Raw genomic sequence first — 16,288 nt, 5'->3', positions numbered from 1 at the left:
TCCCCCAATCTCTCCTGCGAATTCTGTATCTGCCCATTTTAGAAACTCTGCTCCTAGGCTTTCTGCACGAAGTGAATCTTAAAAAAAAAAATTAGACCAGGAAGGAGGATTCTCCAAAATCTCCCCATATAAGATTTTTTAAAAAACGGGAGGGGGGAAGAGAAGGGAGGGATCAGTTGCCAAGAAGGAGTATTTTCTTGTTCTTTGGATCTCATGGAAACCAACCCTTTGGCTGGCTTTGGTGCGTGCTGAAACCAGAAGTGAACAGCAGGGCGACCCGGAAGGTTTGAACTAAAGCCTTATAACCACCCAACAAGGGGGGTGGGGAGGGAAAAAAAGGAAAGAAAAGGAAAAAAAATCCAAGCTAGACAGACGGACCTTCCCAAAATCGTCGCGGGGGGTGGAAATTTAAAGCATAAACTTGGGTGGGTTTATTTTTTTTCCTTAAAAAAAAATTCCTCCCCATGTCTGTTTGCAAAAGCCAAACCCTGTTTGCCAAACTCTCTACAAATCAAGGTGTGTATTCTTTCTTTTAAAAAGCCTGAACTCTCAATGCAAAGACTTGGGATGGGTGGAGATATGGGGAGGGCGACGGATTTTCAATGGATCCCTAGACTGCTAAAGTTGCATGCACTTCGCCTGCCTTTTTCGCTTTGCAGAATGCATGTCAGTTTCCAGCTCCGCGAAGCTCGCAAAATGCATGTCAGTTTCCAGCCCAGCTAAGCTTCGCAAAAAAAAAAAAGAAAAAACCCGAAGAAGCTTCGCTTGGGTTGGATCCCCCCCCCTCTGCTGTGTGCAAATGTGAATGCATGCATTTGCACCCGATCAGTGTCCAGATCGCTGGTGGGGGGGCTATCTTCCCGGTGCCCCCTCCTCCTCCTCCTTTCCCCCGACGTACTAAAGCCTGGGCGGGTGGAGAAGGAGGAGGAGGAAGGGGGGGAAAGGAAGCTAAAGGGGGGAGCCCATTTTCTTCCTTGCAGACGGATCGCTGGCTGGGTTGCAATTTGAAAGTGGAGCATGTGTATTGGTATAGGAAGTGTCTTTTTTTTTTTAAATAAATAAAAGCCGGGCTATTCAAAAAATAAAATAAAATACCCCTTTGGTGCAGTTCTCCGGCCAACAATGATTTAACGCAACTAAAGCGATGGCAATGGGAGAGCCTCTTTATTTTTTTCTCCTCTCCTTTTTCTTTTTTCCCCCTCCGACTTTATACTTTTGTAGCTGCCTGGAATTTTTTTTTTCCTTCCTCTCCCCTCTCGGAGTAGGCAAGCTTCGGATTTTTCCGGTTTTTTGCAGATCTGCAGAATATGGCGTCCCTGTTCTGTTTTAAAAATAAGCGAGGCTGCCATTTTTGTTTTCCTTTTGTCTGCAAATTTTAATAAAAACTGTCTGAGAATGTGGGAGAGGCGGCGGAGAGGGGGAAAAGGGAGCACCGAAAGGGGTGTTTTGTTTTGTTTCGCTTTTTTAAAAAAATCTTCCTTTGCTTTGCGTTTGTGGCTTTGAGTGGGATGATGCGCTGTTTGGTGGGGTGTCTTTTTTCCCTTTTTTTCCCTGCGCCGAGAAATGTGTCTTAATTGCACTTAAAAAAAATTTAAATAGGAAACGAGTGTTTAAAATCTGAAGTTAACTCATGCAAAAGTTGCCTATTAAAATGTGCCAAGGGCACCCCCCAGCTAACATGATTTGCAATTTTTTCCTTTCTGTTTGGCGTATTAAATGGAAAAAAGTTCCTTTCAATCGGATGGTACTTCCGTTTTATTTTTAAAGATGTGCCTTTTCGGGTTGTTTTTTTTTTAATGGTGGGCGATTTGTGTGCTTTTTCTTTCGACAAATCAGAGTTTTTAGAAATGCCAGGTTTGCTGAGGTATAGTTTGGAAATTTGCTGTTTGGATTGGAATGTGCTGTTTTCATAGTGTGGAATCTGCAGCTATAAAGAATGGTGAGATTTTTCCCCCTCTCCCTTGTGCTTGCAGTTCTGTAGAGAGATGTCTGTGGTTTAGAGGAACATGGGTTTCATGTGTGTGTCTATATGTGTCTTTCCATACATGTGATGTTGGTATATACATAATTTTGAAGATGTTTGGAGTCTTCTCTGCTATGCAGCCAGTGTAGAACAATGTTACATCATTGCACTAAAAAGAGGCAGTGTGTATTAGGATAAGTATGAATTTATTTTTGGAGGAGGGGAGGGGATAGCTGTAGTTAGGAAATGTGCTTTGATACTGGAGTACGTTTTGCTGCGAATTAACATGCAGCGCATAAATGTCTTTCCTTTTGTTCTGTTTTATATGTGCTAGTTGCCTCTGGAAGGGCTCGATGACTGAATTGCCATTTTTTCTCCTCCAACTGCCGGCTTGATTTAAGTTTGATTTGTTGCCTAGCTGACTGAGAGGCCTTTGAAAGGTGGAGCCGGGCATTGAGTTTTGGCCATCCTGGGGCAGATCTGGGAGCGGGGCTAAAATGAGCCTTGTGTTTGGGGTTATCGGTATTGACATAGAAGACATTGTTTGCTCTGGTGATCATAGAGAATAAAAAAATACAAAGACAGGTAAGCCTTATATAGAGGTTTTTTAAAAAATGGCTAGCTTTTTTTGGTGTATGAAGTTATGCAAGCTTTTGGGTTACACTGAACTCTTCATTGATGACAAGTGCTCTCTATAAAAGGAAACCCTTGGGCCATCAGTCATATTAAGTTCAGGCATTCTCCTTGAGGGATGAATAGTTCCGCCTTCATATTAAGGGGCTCTAGATTCAGGATCACAGCTTTCCAGGACTAGGTGTGTAGGCCAGTCCTTAAGTTACGGGAAGCGCTATGACCCACACTTATTTGAGAATGAAAAAGCTACCTGCAAAGAACTGCACCAGCATTGGACGCTGGATTGGGTTTGGTATGTGGTGATCTCTCGCATTCCTATGCTGCCAGAGCATCCTGTGGTTGGAGTTTCAGAGGATGCTAGGCTAATGAAATGGTAATGTCCAACCTGTGCGCTGTGAGAGAATCCCTAGCGTGCTGCTAGCAGTCAATTTAATTTTTTTTTAAAATTGGAGGCTTCCGGGAGCCCAAAGTTTCCATCCATGGAGGAAGCTGTCTGTAATACTTCTGCATAATTCATTTATCTGATCTTCTTCCTATCAGCCTTTGCTCTGGATGAGTAATTTTGATCCACCCCTTCACCAAGGGAACTTTCCCAGTGCGGAAAAACCACAGAATTAAATGCATGCAGAGAAAGCTATCCATTGCGTCTCTGCATGAGTCCCAGATCGAGGCTTGTCCGCCTTGAGTCTCAGTGAGAAAAGGGAGCTGTAAAGGTTTGGGAAAGAATTCTTGGATGAATGCAGAATTGGGCCACCAAGTAGTTGTGCATTTATAGAAGAATAAATTGGAGAGGGGTTAATTACAACGGGACGAATACTTTTTAATGAATGTATGATATATTTCAATCTTGCTTTTTAGCCAGAATGGGTTTTCAATGCAGGTTACAGGAATCAAAAACTCAAATAAAACACAGGGAATCAAAAACTCTGAAGAAGGGAGCTCTAAAGCTTACGCCTTGAAAATCTTGTTGGTCTCTGAGGTGCCACTGGACTCAAAAACTCATACAAAGGAATCCTGGCTATTCCCTGGCCTCCCTTTGATGGCTTTTTTTTTTTGCTGACATTGAGAAGCTAGAGGGGTGCAGAAACCATGGGGTTCTAATTCTGTTCTTTATTAGAAATGTTAGATCTGGAGATTATCCCTTGTAGGGATTGTAGTCATTTCTCTTTTTCCCATGGGTAGAGAGAAGCAACTGGTGCCCCAGGGCTCCCCATCTGAACCCCAGCCTATCCCCCTAATGCCTTTCTTAGACGTTTCAGTAGCTTTCTACCTCCTGTGGGACACGAGCAAAGGCCCCTTTAAATCCCTCCTTGCAGCAAAGTCTTTGGCAAATCCCCTCCTGTTTATGTGTTGTTTGCTCCAAAAGCCAGGCAAAGGGCTCTTTAACCCCCTACTTACCAGAATGAACAGCAAAACAGGCTTCAGAAAAGTATCTCTGGTGACACTCTCAGCTGCTTAATCCTGTATATTTTGAATATATTAAAAGTACAGAATTCACATTACCTTCTTATACATACACTTAAACTACATGGACCATTATAATCCAATAAACAATTGACTGAAAAATCTTTGTGTGATCATTATTAACATGAAAGTTCAACAGGTACAGTGCAAAGATTTTACTGTACCTGTTGAACTTCCTTGTTCATAATTAATGATCACACAAAGATTTTTCAGTCAATTGTTTACTGGTTTATAATGGTCCATGTAGTGTAAGTGTATGTATAGAAGGTAATGTGAATTCTATACTCTTAATATATTCAAAATACACCTTCACTTTGACCTTCATTGCTTTTTCATTTATTTGATTTATTTTGGCCTTCCTACACGCGTAGTTTTCCACCTTCTAACAGGCTGTATTTGTTGGTAGGAACCTCTTTGTACTTTTGTCTGGTCCTGTATATTGGCAAAGGCAGAGGCACAGGGAGGTAAGCCGCTTAAAGGGCACACTGGATGTTTATTTGGGGTGGTGGCAGAGTCTTTTACCTCTGACTTGATTCCATGGGAGTAAGCCAGTGGACTGAGTCATGTCTCCTATCTTCTGATGGTCGCTCTAAGGTGAGAAGCGTGGCACCTGCAAACACCTTTCCCGGCTTGATGGCCAAACCCATGAGACCTGTACTAGCTTACTTCTGTACAACAGCTATGGGTTGATTGAAAATCACCTCTAGTTTAACATCATGGTGACAAGATGGTAATTGGCGTAGGATTAAACACATTCGCCCCTAATATATGCATGGTACATGTTCCACAGACAACTGGAAAATTAATATTTAACATAGGAGATGTTTTAAACTGAGCAGTGATGGATATAGGGCATCAATATCGGGTCTGCTTCCTGGCTTCCTCTGGCACAAAGCTGAGATGTGAACAAAGGGCTCTTTAACCTCCTTCTTCCCATTTTAAACAGCAGGAGAGGCTTTGCCAGAATTCTTTTGGGCTTCTTATGTCTACTTCTTTGAACTTTGAGTTCTGTGCAGGGGGGAGAAACGGGTGGTGTCAAAAAGGTGATATAGGAGGGCCAATCTGATATGACCAGTAAGTATAAAGAGACTCAAGGCGGATTAAACAGTAGGTCAATACCATTATCTAGTGGGACATTTCAGTAAACATTCAATAAACAATACAATAGGGTGAAGATTGCAGAAATCTGAAAGCAAGCCGAAATCTTATACAGAACTGAAAACAATGCTGAAAACAAAACATAAGCAACTTAACATTACATGATTCAGAACAATCCAGTAGGAGCATGCTTAACAGATAATATGCAGTAGTATAATTTACAGCCCCTATCTCTTTCCAGCACATTTGTGTGAACCATTTCCTTCTGTGTTTGAGAGCTTAACTCATGATTTAGTCATTTTTATAATACTCCTGTAAGGTAGGCCAGTATTATTATTGCTCTGAGAAAGCTTGAGATCAGCTGCGAATCAGCACTCTACTGGTTTGAATCCCACTACTGCCATGAGCTCAGTAGATGGCCTTGGGTAAGCCAGCCACTGCTCTCAGCCCCAACTCCCCACCTGTATTGTGGAGATAATAATAACACTAACTTGTTCACCTCTCTGGGTGGGGCACTAATCTGTCTAGAAGAGCAGTATATAAGTGCGGTTATTATTATTATTGATTACTACTACTGTTACTACTGTAAAGTAACAGAAATGACATTGGAACCCGGGACTTCCTGACACGCAGCTTAGGCACTTTGACCAAGCTTGTATAATATCCAGTCAAATGATCCTTTTTGGTAGTAAGAATTGCCTCCTAAGTGAACAGGCCGGGAAGAGCTTTTCAGTTGGAAGAGAATTGGTACATTTTTCTTCAAGTACATAGTCATGCCAGAGAGGGCTAACTTAAGTAAGGAGGGATAGGTAAGGCGAGGAACATTTCCTATCGGCTAGTAATTTTTTGTGGACCCAGTGCCAGGCATGTTGTAGAAGGAGGCAGATGGTTATTTATGGTCTGTTGCATGTTCCCCCCATATCCCTCAAAGGGCAGCAGATGGCTTTCAAGGCCATGTGAGGTGAATAGTCTTTCTATTTGGACATGTCTATGTAGTGCATGAAGCCACCCAAAAACTTGGTGATGGTTTTCAGGGGGGTGGGTTGCTTTGGGTCTAGATTCTAAATCAGTGATTCTCAAAAGAGGCTTCACTTTGGGAGGCCAGATGTAACACGGTCCTCAAAAGGCTGTTTCTGTACGTTTTGTATCAGCTCTTACTTGATTATTTCCACGAAAACATTATTTTGTTTTTACCAACTAGCATCCTAGTAAATAATTCCACTAAGGCTATACTGTTCTATATGACTGCACATCCCAGTGCTATGTTTTTGTGGCAGAAAACAACCAACTTCTGAGCCATTTCCCTAACCTAATCACCTGGAAGTAAATTTAGGTTTGCCGTAGGTGACCAGCCGTTTTCAAGTTGGCCCTCTAGCAGCAAAAAATTGTGTGTTCTTGCTCCCTTAGCCCCTTTCTCTCATTTGTTACATATTTAGTCGCTATCAATTATGCAATATCTCATACTGGACATTGGGGAGAAAGGCAGGGTATAAATACTTACTTACATTATTTATACCCTGCCTTTTCCCCCAGTTGGGACCAAAGCTGCTCATATCATTCTCTCTTCCATTTTATCCTCACGTCAACCCTGTGAGGTAGGCTAGGCTGAGAGTGTGTGTCTGACCCAAGGTCACCAAGCAAGCTTCCTTGGCAGAATGGGGGATTCACACCTGGGCCTCTCCGATCTTAGAGCGGGACCACAAGTGACGCCTGACACAGGTTGGACACTTGTCAGCTTCCCTCAAGCTTTGATGGGAAATGTACACAGCTTGGCGGAATGTTGGACAAGTGACAGTTGAAAAGTCCATTGGACAGCAGTCAGAGTCAAGCTGCAAGACCAGGATGCCTACACTTCCCATCAAAACTTGAGGGAAGCTGACAAGTGTCCAACCTGTGTCAGGCGTCACTTGTGGTCCCGCTCATAGTTCAATGTTCTAATCACTACACCACACTGGTGCTATTTAATATTTAAATTACTGTGGGCCCGGCACGGTTGGAACAGCGCGCTTGGCTCCTGGATGACTTTGTCAGGCTTACACAGGAGCTCAGAGTCCCCCTTGCCCATGAAAAAATGGAGGGCCCATCGCAGGGCCTTACATTTTTGGAGATTGAGTTGGATATGGTTAGGCAGAACTCACAGTTACCAGCCAATAAGCTCCATAGTCTTAGGGCCTGCCTGGATAGTCTTCTCCAGGGAAGAGTTGCCTAGACTGAGGAGGTCAGCTCTTTATACTTACTGGTCGTATCGGATTGGCCCTCCTGTATCACCTGACTGTCCCAGCCAGAAGCGTTATGTGCCATTCTAGAAATCTCGGAAAATCTAGCACTGGCCGATTCTGGCCAGCCGCTCTGGAGGCACAGGGAACAGGGAGCTTGTGGCCAACCTGCAGGGCTTCTGCTTTGCGCTCCATCCTTTGGGCCTAAGCCCCTTTAAGCTTTTAAAGCCAGAATTTTGAAACAATGCCCTGAAAAGAACAGAAAGCCAATGTAGACTTTGGAGCACTGATTAAACATGGCGCTGTGACCGGAAGGTCATTGCTGCCCCCTGAAAGTACCTGAGGCTGCCCTTTCTGTTGGCACCATGGAGAAGTAATTGGTTGCAGGTTGTGCCTTGCTCAGCTTGTGGAACTACTGCTGGAAATCCCTGTACAATGTATAGTCCCTCCGGAGGAAGTACAGACTGCCAGTAGCAAGGACCTGTTTTAAAAGGAACTCCATTATCTTGGCTACATCGTAATTGGGCTTCTTTAAAATGGACGCTGAATGCCTAGCAAGCTATACCTCTTAAGAAAGGGCCGTCCGCAACAGGAGGCTAGGCAGCCCTTCCATGAATTTTCAGCTTTCATTCTAGAAAAAAAGAAACCTTTTGTTTAAGGAGACAATGCAGGCATGTAAATAGAAAATTAGTGGCTCATCTGACATTAGCAAGGCCAGTAATTAATTAATTAGTAACAAGGCTGTGTTCTTCCGGTAGGCTAGTAGGAGGAAAGCTGCTCCTGCATTCTGGCCAATGAGTGCAAGGAGGCCAGGATGACGGATATTTGCTGTTTCCCTGTTAACTGATGATGACCTCCCCCTAGGCCCCTTCATCACCTGCCTAAGTATGAGCAAAATGTTTTTAATGACTGGACGGTTTGTGGGCAAGTTGTTTTAGTGCATGGGACCGTTTGTATCAGGTGCTCATGTGAAAAGGCCTGCTCTGTTGTTTCCCAGACTTCTGATAGCTGTGCCACACCTTTCTTCCTGCAGTACATTGGAGGTGTCTTTCGCAATTATTTTTCACTGTTTTTTGTAAGAACTGCCCATCCCATGTGTTTCTGTGGGATTCAGTGAGCATCTTGGTTTGGGAGGAAGCCAGGTTCAAAGCAGCGACTCACACAGAGAAGCAACAGGAAGCATCCATTAGGATAGCGGTGGGTAATCCTGCAGCATGTCTGCTCTAAGAGCAACTGATTGATCTCTCTATAGTCATTCCAGCGGGGTAGCTGTGTTAGTCTGTTGCAGCAAACTGAAAATAGAAATCTGTTTGCATTTTAAAGACCACCAAAATTTATTCCAGTATCAGTTTTTGTGAGTTAGAGCTCACTTCATCAGACGCACAAAGTAGACCTCCATAGCGGTGATTTATATAACGGTCTGTTGCTTTTAACTATAAGTATACATCACTGCAATGGAGGTCCACTTCATACATCTGATGAAGCAGGCTCTTACAAAAGTTGATACTCAAACAAATGTTGGTATTTGTTACCACTGTACTCTGTTTAAGTTTGATTGATCCAAGCACAGAATGCCACTGAATCAGACAACTGGAGTAGAGACTGGTTGGAGTGAGACAGGAGTGAAGCAGTAAATCATGCAGAGATGCCCTGGACAGCCTCCTCTGTGAGTGGGCTTTTTGTTTGGGGTGGGGTGATTGTTTAGGCTCATGGGAGCCTGCTAATGATTTAGCTCATTGAATTTCTCATGCTACACTTGAAACAATCTGGCATAAAGTACAGGAAGTACTGCCCTAATTAACGAGTTATATTCACACAAATATTTTACCTGGAGAAATACAATTCTTATATAGCCTTCTGTCAGATAAACATGAACTAATGTGGAGTGTTCCAAGAGGAATATGTGTTAAAAAATTTAGGGCATATAATAACCATGGCAGGAAATGCTTGCCTTCCTTGACCAGACCCATAATCAGAAATTGGGTGAGTTGAGGTGCTAAGGATACCATGTGGGCAGAGGGAAGAATCACTGCAGAACAACCCATAACTAAATATGAGTTGCCTGATACTGAATTGTAGAATCAGCACAGTAAAACTAAACATTTTATAAATGTGAAACCAAGGAGAGGAGCAAGTTGACTGGTTGCTGAGCAGTTAGGTAGAATCCTGACTCCACATTTCTCCTTATGTTTGCATGAGTAAAAGAAGCTTCTTCAGTGGCAAGGACTAATGGAATCATTCTCAGTGCAGAGATGTGGCAGAATTAACAGCTGCCAGAGGATGCTGTTGGAAAGAGGGCAGGATAATAAATCATACAGAGACACAGCAGACAGCCTCTTGCAGGTTGGCACTTTGAGCTCACAGGCATCCTTATTTCTCACAGCAGAGTTTGAGAATGACTGATTTAGAATCTAAAACTGAATAATGTATATATGGAGCATTAACAATGTGAGCTTTTGATGCATGAGATGTAAGAGCTTCTCTTTTAGATGCTTGTTATGAGATGCTTAAGAACACCAGATGAGAAGCCACTAAGGTGTATATGGGGAGTGCACAGTACATGCAATCTCATATGTGCAAGTGCCATTTCACCTGAAAGTTGTAATGTATAACCTTAGTACTCTTCTGGTACATGTGTACTGAGGCTGAAAATCCCCATGCTGCTCTTCAAAGGGGCAAAATAGCGATCGTATGTACCAGGATAATTGCATGTAGTGCACACTCCCTGCATGCTCACTCACAGCACCAGAAACATAACAAATGAAAGGGGCTTTTGTCTAAATCTTCTTTTAAAAAGCCATTTAAAAAAACATGGAGCGTTTGCAAGCATAATACCAGCAGATAGTAGTGTAAAAAGGGGCTAGAATTGGCTGCATTGAGAAGATTCGGTGTCTGGTGTATTTGGGCAGAAATTCTGGTGAAGGAGGTTTTTGCAGGCATCTGGGCTGGCTCCAGGGAGTGGCAAAGTGGGACATTCAGCACGACCCCCAAGAATGACAAAGGATTTACTAGATCAAGATGGGTAGCCGTGTTAGTTTGTCTGTAGCAATAGAAAAGAGCGGGAGTCCAGTAGCATCTTCTGAAGGAGTGAGTTGTGACTCATGATGTTCATACACTACCACAAATTTTGTTAGTTTTATAGGTTCTACTAGACTCTTGCTGTTTTCTAACATCTTACATATAGTAATAACAACATTTGATTTATATACTGCCCTTCAGGATGACTTAACACCCACTCAGAGCGGTTTACAAAGTATGCTATCATTATCCCCACAACAACAATCACCCTGTGAGGTGAGTGGGGCAGAGAGAGCTCCTAGAAGCTGTGACTGACCCAAGGTCACCCAGCTGGCTTCAAGCGGAGGAGTGGGGAATCAAACCCGGTTCTCCAGATTAGAGTCCTGCCCTCTTAACCACTATACCAAACTGGCTCTCAAGAGTAGGGAGACACGTTGTTAGCTGGGAAGCATCATTTAAATTTCATCTCTCTACAGGGGATAATTTTTAAAAACAGCTGGGGGAGGTCTCTCCTCAGAGGGATTGTTAATTTCCTCTTTGCCTGGGAGAAGGGGAGGTGAAATTGACAGAGCCTTCCAGAGGTAAAGATGAAATTAACAAACCCTCTGAGAAGCAACCTCCACTGGCTCTGTGTAGAGAAGTGAAATTTAAACTGCGCTTCCCAGCTAACACTGTGTCTCCGTACACTTGAGCATCCCTGTGTAAGGTGTCTCATGTAGAGAGTGTCTAAACCTTGTTCGTTTTGCATGTAACACTTAATGTGACCCCTTAAAGTATGCATGAATTCTTCGTTTGTGTGTTCTGCCGCTTCCAGATTAAGGGAGTTTGTTTTAGATCCTTATCCAGGGCCCTCTCAAATCCCAGAGACGGCCTTGACAGACCTCCTAGTTACCCTAATCTCTTAGACCCTCTACTCAAAGTGGCTGGTAGCATTGAAGTTGGGAACTGTTATTTGCTAACTTCCTTGGCACTTACATCTTTCAGTTCAGGCAGGAGTTGACGTCTCTTTCAACCACAGGGCAGAGGCATTATAAGAAGATGCCTCTTCCCAGGCAATCTGCAATGGCAAGAATGATTAGCTGATACAAATGGCCAGGGAGCTGTGTTGTAATTCCAAGCTCGTAGCATCCAGCTCACTGTCCGCAAGCAGCTTCCCCTTAGGGTAAGACCCTGGCCTGTATGCCCTGTTTGCCAGCCTTCCAGGGCAGGTAGTTAGCAACTACATCAAACAGCATGCTGGACTAGATGATAGGGTTGCCATCCAGTGGCTGGCACCCAGCTAGAAACTGATGGGGCAGGGGCATGGGGGGCACACTGTCATGTGTACCATAGAGTTTCTACTGAAGCCTAGAGTGGCATGAGGTCACTTAACAACAACAACAACAACAACAACATTCAATTTATATACTGCCCTTCAGGACAACGTAATACCCACTCAGAACAGTTTGCCAAGTGTGTTGTTATTATCTTCACAACAATCACCCTGTGAGGCTGGTGGGGCTGAGAGAGCTCTGAGAGAGCTGTGACTGACCCAAGGTCACCCAGCTGGCTTCAAGAGGAGGTGTGGGGAGTCAAACCTGGCTCTCCAGATTAGAGTTCTGCCACTTTTAACCACAACACCAAACTGGCTCTCCAGAAATGACAACATGCCATTGCTGCAACAGCTTCATTTTCCACCCATTGGCCTACTGGGGAATGGCAGCTGCTTGTGAGAGGTCTCCAGCTGTAGCAGGAACTCTGGCCACCCTACTAGATGGACCTCTGGTCTGATCCAGCAGGGCTCTTCTTATATTCTCCCCCAAGAGCAAGCATCCATGTTTCCTTGGGCTTCCCAAGAGATGCTTGGTAAATGGTGGCCGTAAATTCTAACAGAACACTGGAGCAAACAACGTTATTTAAAATATCTTTGGATTTCAAATAACATTGAGTGGATAATGATTTATTCTCACCGGGCAACCGTGGCTTCCTGAAATTGGTAGAATAGCAAAGTACTTTTATTTACACTCAAGCTGTCTTAAGCCATTTTCACCTGGCCAAATAAGACTTGATTTTGCCCAGTTTGCACTGGATGCTGTGAGAGTTCCTAAGGCCAGGTACTTTTGTTTCACCAGCCTCATGTTTAAGATAAGCTTACCTGTGGCCCTTTGGAGAGGAGGTCCTTACTATGAAACTACTGAATCTACAGGTGTTTCCTAAATTATCTGTACATCCATTAATATGAATGGGGGCAGGACAATTGTGAAGGAGATTCTGCTGATGGAGAAAAGAGTGAGTCCTTCCTATTCCATCAACTGTTTCTTCACTGCAAATGCCATCTTTGTTAACCTTGCAAAGAAAACACAAAGATTGGATCTCTGTTTTTCTTGTATAATGTGTCGTTCGACCTTACCTTTTCCTTTAGAAACCATCAGTGGGTCCTCATTTTGCTTTTTGATACTGGCCTGAGGCCATGGTGGAAATCCTAAATGCTGAAGAACCAGAGGTCTTGTAGCAGCATCTAGGATTGCCGCATGGCTTCCCCTCCTGCAACGAATGGGGCCCTGGCACTTACTGTCATTATTTTCCCTTCACGCATGCACTCTTGGGCCCAGTGTGGTGATTGTCTCTTCCATGACGTCATCGCTGGAGCGTAAGAAGCTGGGCAAGCCAGGCACACACGACGCAGCAGGCTGGGCAGGTGGGCACTCAGGCCGGCTGCTCGCTCCCTGGGCACAGGGAAGGCCAAACAAGTGTGCACTATGCAGCAGGTCAGGAAGTTGCACAACAGACCAGGCAGGCAAGCGGGCCAACTGTTCCCTGGGCATACAGAAGACCAGCCTGCTTGCTTCCCTCGGAGTGCCCTGGGAGCACACGGGCCAAGTGTCCATTTTTTCAACTCCCCGCCCCCCCCAACAGTCTGGCAAAAAACCAGACTTTCCAGGAGGAAATCAAACACCAGGCAACCGTAGTAGCATCTGTGTGCAGTAGGAAGGCTGTGGAATGGAACCAATTGGGAAAGCACTGGGTAAGGACCTTTCTAGCATCTTCCCAAGTGATGACTGTCAGTTAAGAAAAATATGTCAGCCAGACAGGGCAACAATCCAGAATAGTGGTCTTCTCAGTACTACAAAGTTTAAGAACCCTTGTTCCAACCACGGCAGACTGTCGTATCTTCAGCCATTTAAAGGGTAATTTAAAAAAACTTGTTAAAGGCTGTTTCAGCATTGAAACAGGCCAATAATGGTTCTTTCTCACCTGTGCCAAGCTTTTTCCCACAAACAGCCTCTGAGGCCATAGAATTCTGCAGAGCGTTCCACGAGTTTCAGGGCCAGACTGTGGTAGCAGGTGACGTGGATCCAGCTCAGACTCCCCGAGGTACGCCAAGCAGAATGGAAGTCCTGCTCTGTTGGTCGGACAAGGGCATTAGACCACACGCAGAGTATTTCTTCCAGGCCTGGCCCAATCCTGCTGCCAGTTAGAAGGCTGAAAGCATAACCTTACTCCTTTCTGTGCCTGATGAAGGTTCTGAGCGCACAGTCTGTACTAGCCTAGGTCCCAGCCTTAGAGTCTTTCAACATGAGACATCAGATACGTGAAGAACACGTGTCGGGAGATGCAATGGTATCTGGGAAGGATAGTTTAAAAAGACAGAGCTAGTGGCAGGTCAAAGGCTTTGCTATATACTGGACCTATGTGCAGGGGCTGTGAAATGCCAGAAGGAAAACTTCAGCCCATTATAACCTCTCCAAGTCCAAGTTGGCTCTGGAAGGCAGCTCCAAACTCACCATTACCTCCTGGACTTGTCCCACCCAGATCTGCAGGGGTGCTAGAATACCTTGAGCCAGCTGTATTGAAAGTTTTCTAGGTGCCTACAAAATCCAGCCAGCCCTCTCTCTCCCTATTCTAGTCTGAGAATCATGAAATGAACTTTTAAATCTATGCCAGAAGTCAGAATCTATACAGGTTATCATACAATGTCATTGAAAACAGAGTTACAAAATTATAAGTTCAGTGATTCCGTAGATTTAGATCCAGTAGATGGCTGCCCTCTGGTTGCAATCCCACACAGTTTTAAACTATAGAAGTGAAATTGACAGAGCCTTCAGAGAGGTGAAGATGAAATTAACAAACCTTCTGAGGAGCAATCTCTGTTGGTTCTGTCTTTTTAAACTACACTTCCTGGCTAATATTGCGTCTCCCTGCACTTGATGAGCACGCACTGAAGCTCTCATGTAGAGAGACTCTTAGGTGGAAGGACGACTGTAGAGCTTAGGAGCTTAGGAGAATGGGATATGACTGTCAGTGTGGTGTGGGTTTTCTGGAAGAATGAGAACCAGAAAACTGTTGAGTGCCCTAAATAGAGTGTGATGTGCTTTGGTATGTTTATTTTGACTCAAGCAAGTTTAAGGAGCACTTCCTGTTAATTTTGTGTCTCCTCAGCAACAAATACTTGAACTGAAACATTTGATTAAGGAAGAGAAAAATCAAATGTGGTTTAAATGTTACAGGCCAACAACATCAAATAATACTTGTAACAAATTTTTGAAGACAATGTTGCACGTACTTCCTTTACATTGTTTGCATTTAAGGGGAGAAAAAACCAAAGGCAATGAAAACTGTGGGCACTCTAATTTTAGCACACTAAAAAAAAACCTGTGCGTGATACTTAGAGGATGTGGTTGTCCACTCTGCTATTTCAACAGAGTTTAACTCTCATCTATGGAGGTCCTTCACCGTTAAATATTTCCATATGAGATTGGTGATTGCAGTATACGTTCCAGGTTGTGAGAGGAGACCTATACATAAGAACTGTAGCTTTGGTTTTGATCTGACCTGTGTAGCCAATCAGATAAATTCACAACTTGTTTTACTCATCCCACCCCTGCTTCTCCCCACTGCAATACAAAACTGCCTGGGAAAACAGTGTTGCATTCCCTTAAGAGAGATATTAGTGCCTTTAGGGCATCAGCAAAAAAAATAATTTTTTTTTACACACATAAGTGAGAGTATAATTGAGCTTGCATTTTTGTGGGAGTTTCCTGTGGGCCTCGGATTGGAGCGGGTATAACTCCAAGATCCCTATTGCAATCTTGACCAAACTTGGGTGCTGGCTGGAGGAGAGCCTGCTACATACTCCCTGTGAATATGGGCTCTCTAAGTGCACACATATAAGTGCTGCTGCTGCTGTTGTCGTTGCTGTATTCCTCATAAGCCTATTTGCCTGGGCAGCAACCAACATGCCTGACGTAATGGAAATGGAGAGAGTGGACAGAGGGGGGTCGTATTCTTGTAAACAACAAAACATATTGCAAACAGTGAGATAAGGATCTAAATACTGGGCTAATCATTGCATGTCAACTTTCCTTTGGTTGCACATCTGTCAGAGGCAAAGGATCTGGTGTGTGCATTTTGAAGGTGAGCAACCTTACTTGCAGAGGTCAAGGAATTACAATGAATGGTTATAATTTAAATTCTCAAACAAAGACAGTATGACGCTCCAGTATCCTATGCTGTTTCTGGGTCCACTGGCCCAGCTCACTTGAGGGCCAGAGGCTACAACCCAGGGGCAAAGAGACAATGTCCAAAGGTTTGTGCCTCTGGCCACATGCTGGCTAAATGCCCGTAATGTTGGAGCAACATAAGCTCAGCTCAGATCTCATTCAGCTGACAGGGATTCCCAACCTTCTTCCCCTTTACCTCCAGCACTCTGCGTTTCCAGTTGCTCAAATGCTACCACTGACAAAGTGTCACCTAATGCAGAGTAAAGTCAAATGCAGCGGGCACCACGTAATCAAGTGCTTTCTGAAACAATCATGTGAGCGGTAACTCCTAAAAACATCCGAGCAATGAGATAATTGCTGTAATGAATACAAGAGGTTACCTTGATACTGGTATTGGAATTTATTAGACCACAGTT

At 44.0% G+C, this 16,288-nt stretch overlaps 1 protein-coding gene across 3 annotated transcripts in view; it reads left to right on the top strand.

Annotated features, from left to right (window-relative positions):
• Positions 1-316: 316 nt before the first annotated feature.
• Positions 317-16,288, top strand: part of ZNF362 (zinc finger protein 362) — a 38,896-nt gene continuing 22,924 nt past the window's right edge. For 2 of the 3 annotated variants that reach the window (XM_055001881.1, XM_055001879.1), the window contains exon 1: positions 317-516. The gene's annotated coding sequence lies outside the window, so the exon portion shown is untranslated. Of the gene's footprint in view, positions 517-963; positions 1,028-16,288 lie in introns of those variants that run through there. The other variant, XM_055001880.1, reaches the window with a different exon arrangement.

Source organism: Eublepharis macularius, chromosome 17, assembly GCF_028583425.1.
Source record: "Eublepharis macularius isolate TG4126 chromosome 17, MPM_Emac_v1.0, whole genome shotgun sequence".
NCBI lineage: Eukaryota > Metazoa > Chordata > Lepidosauria > Squamata > Eublepharidae > Eublepharis > Eublepharis macularius.
This window is presented reverse-complemented; position numbering and strand designations above follow the sequence as displayed.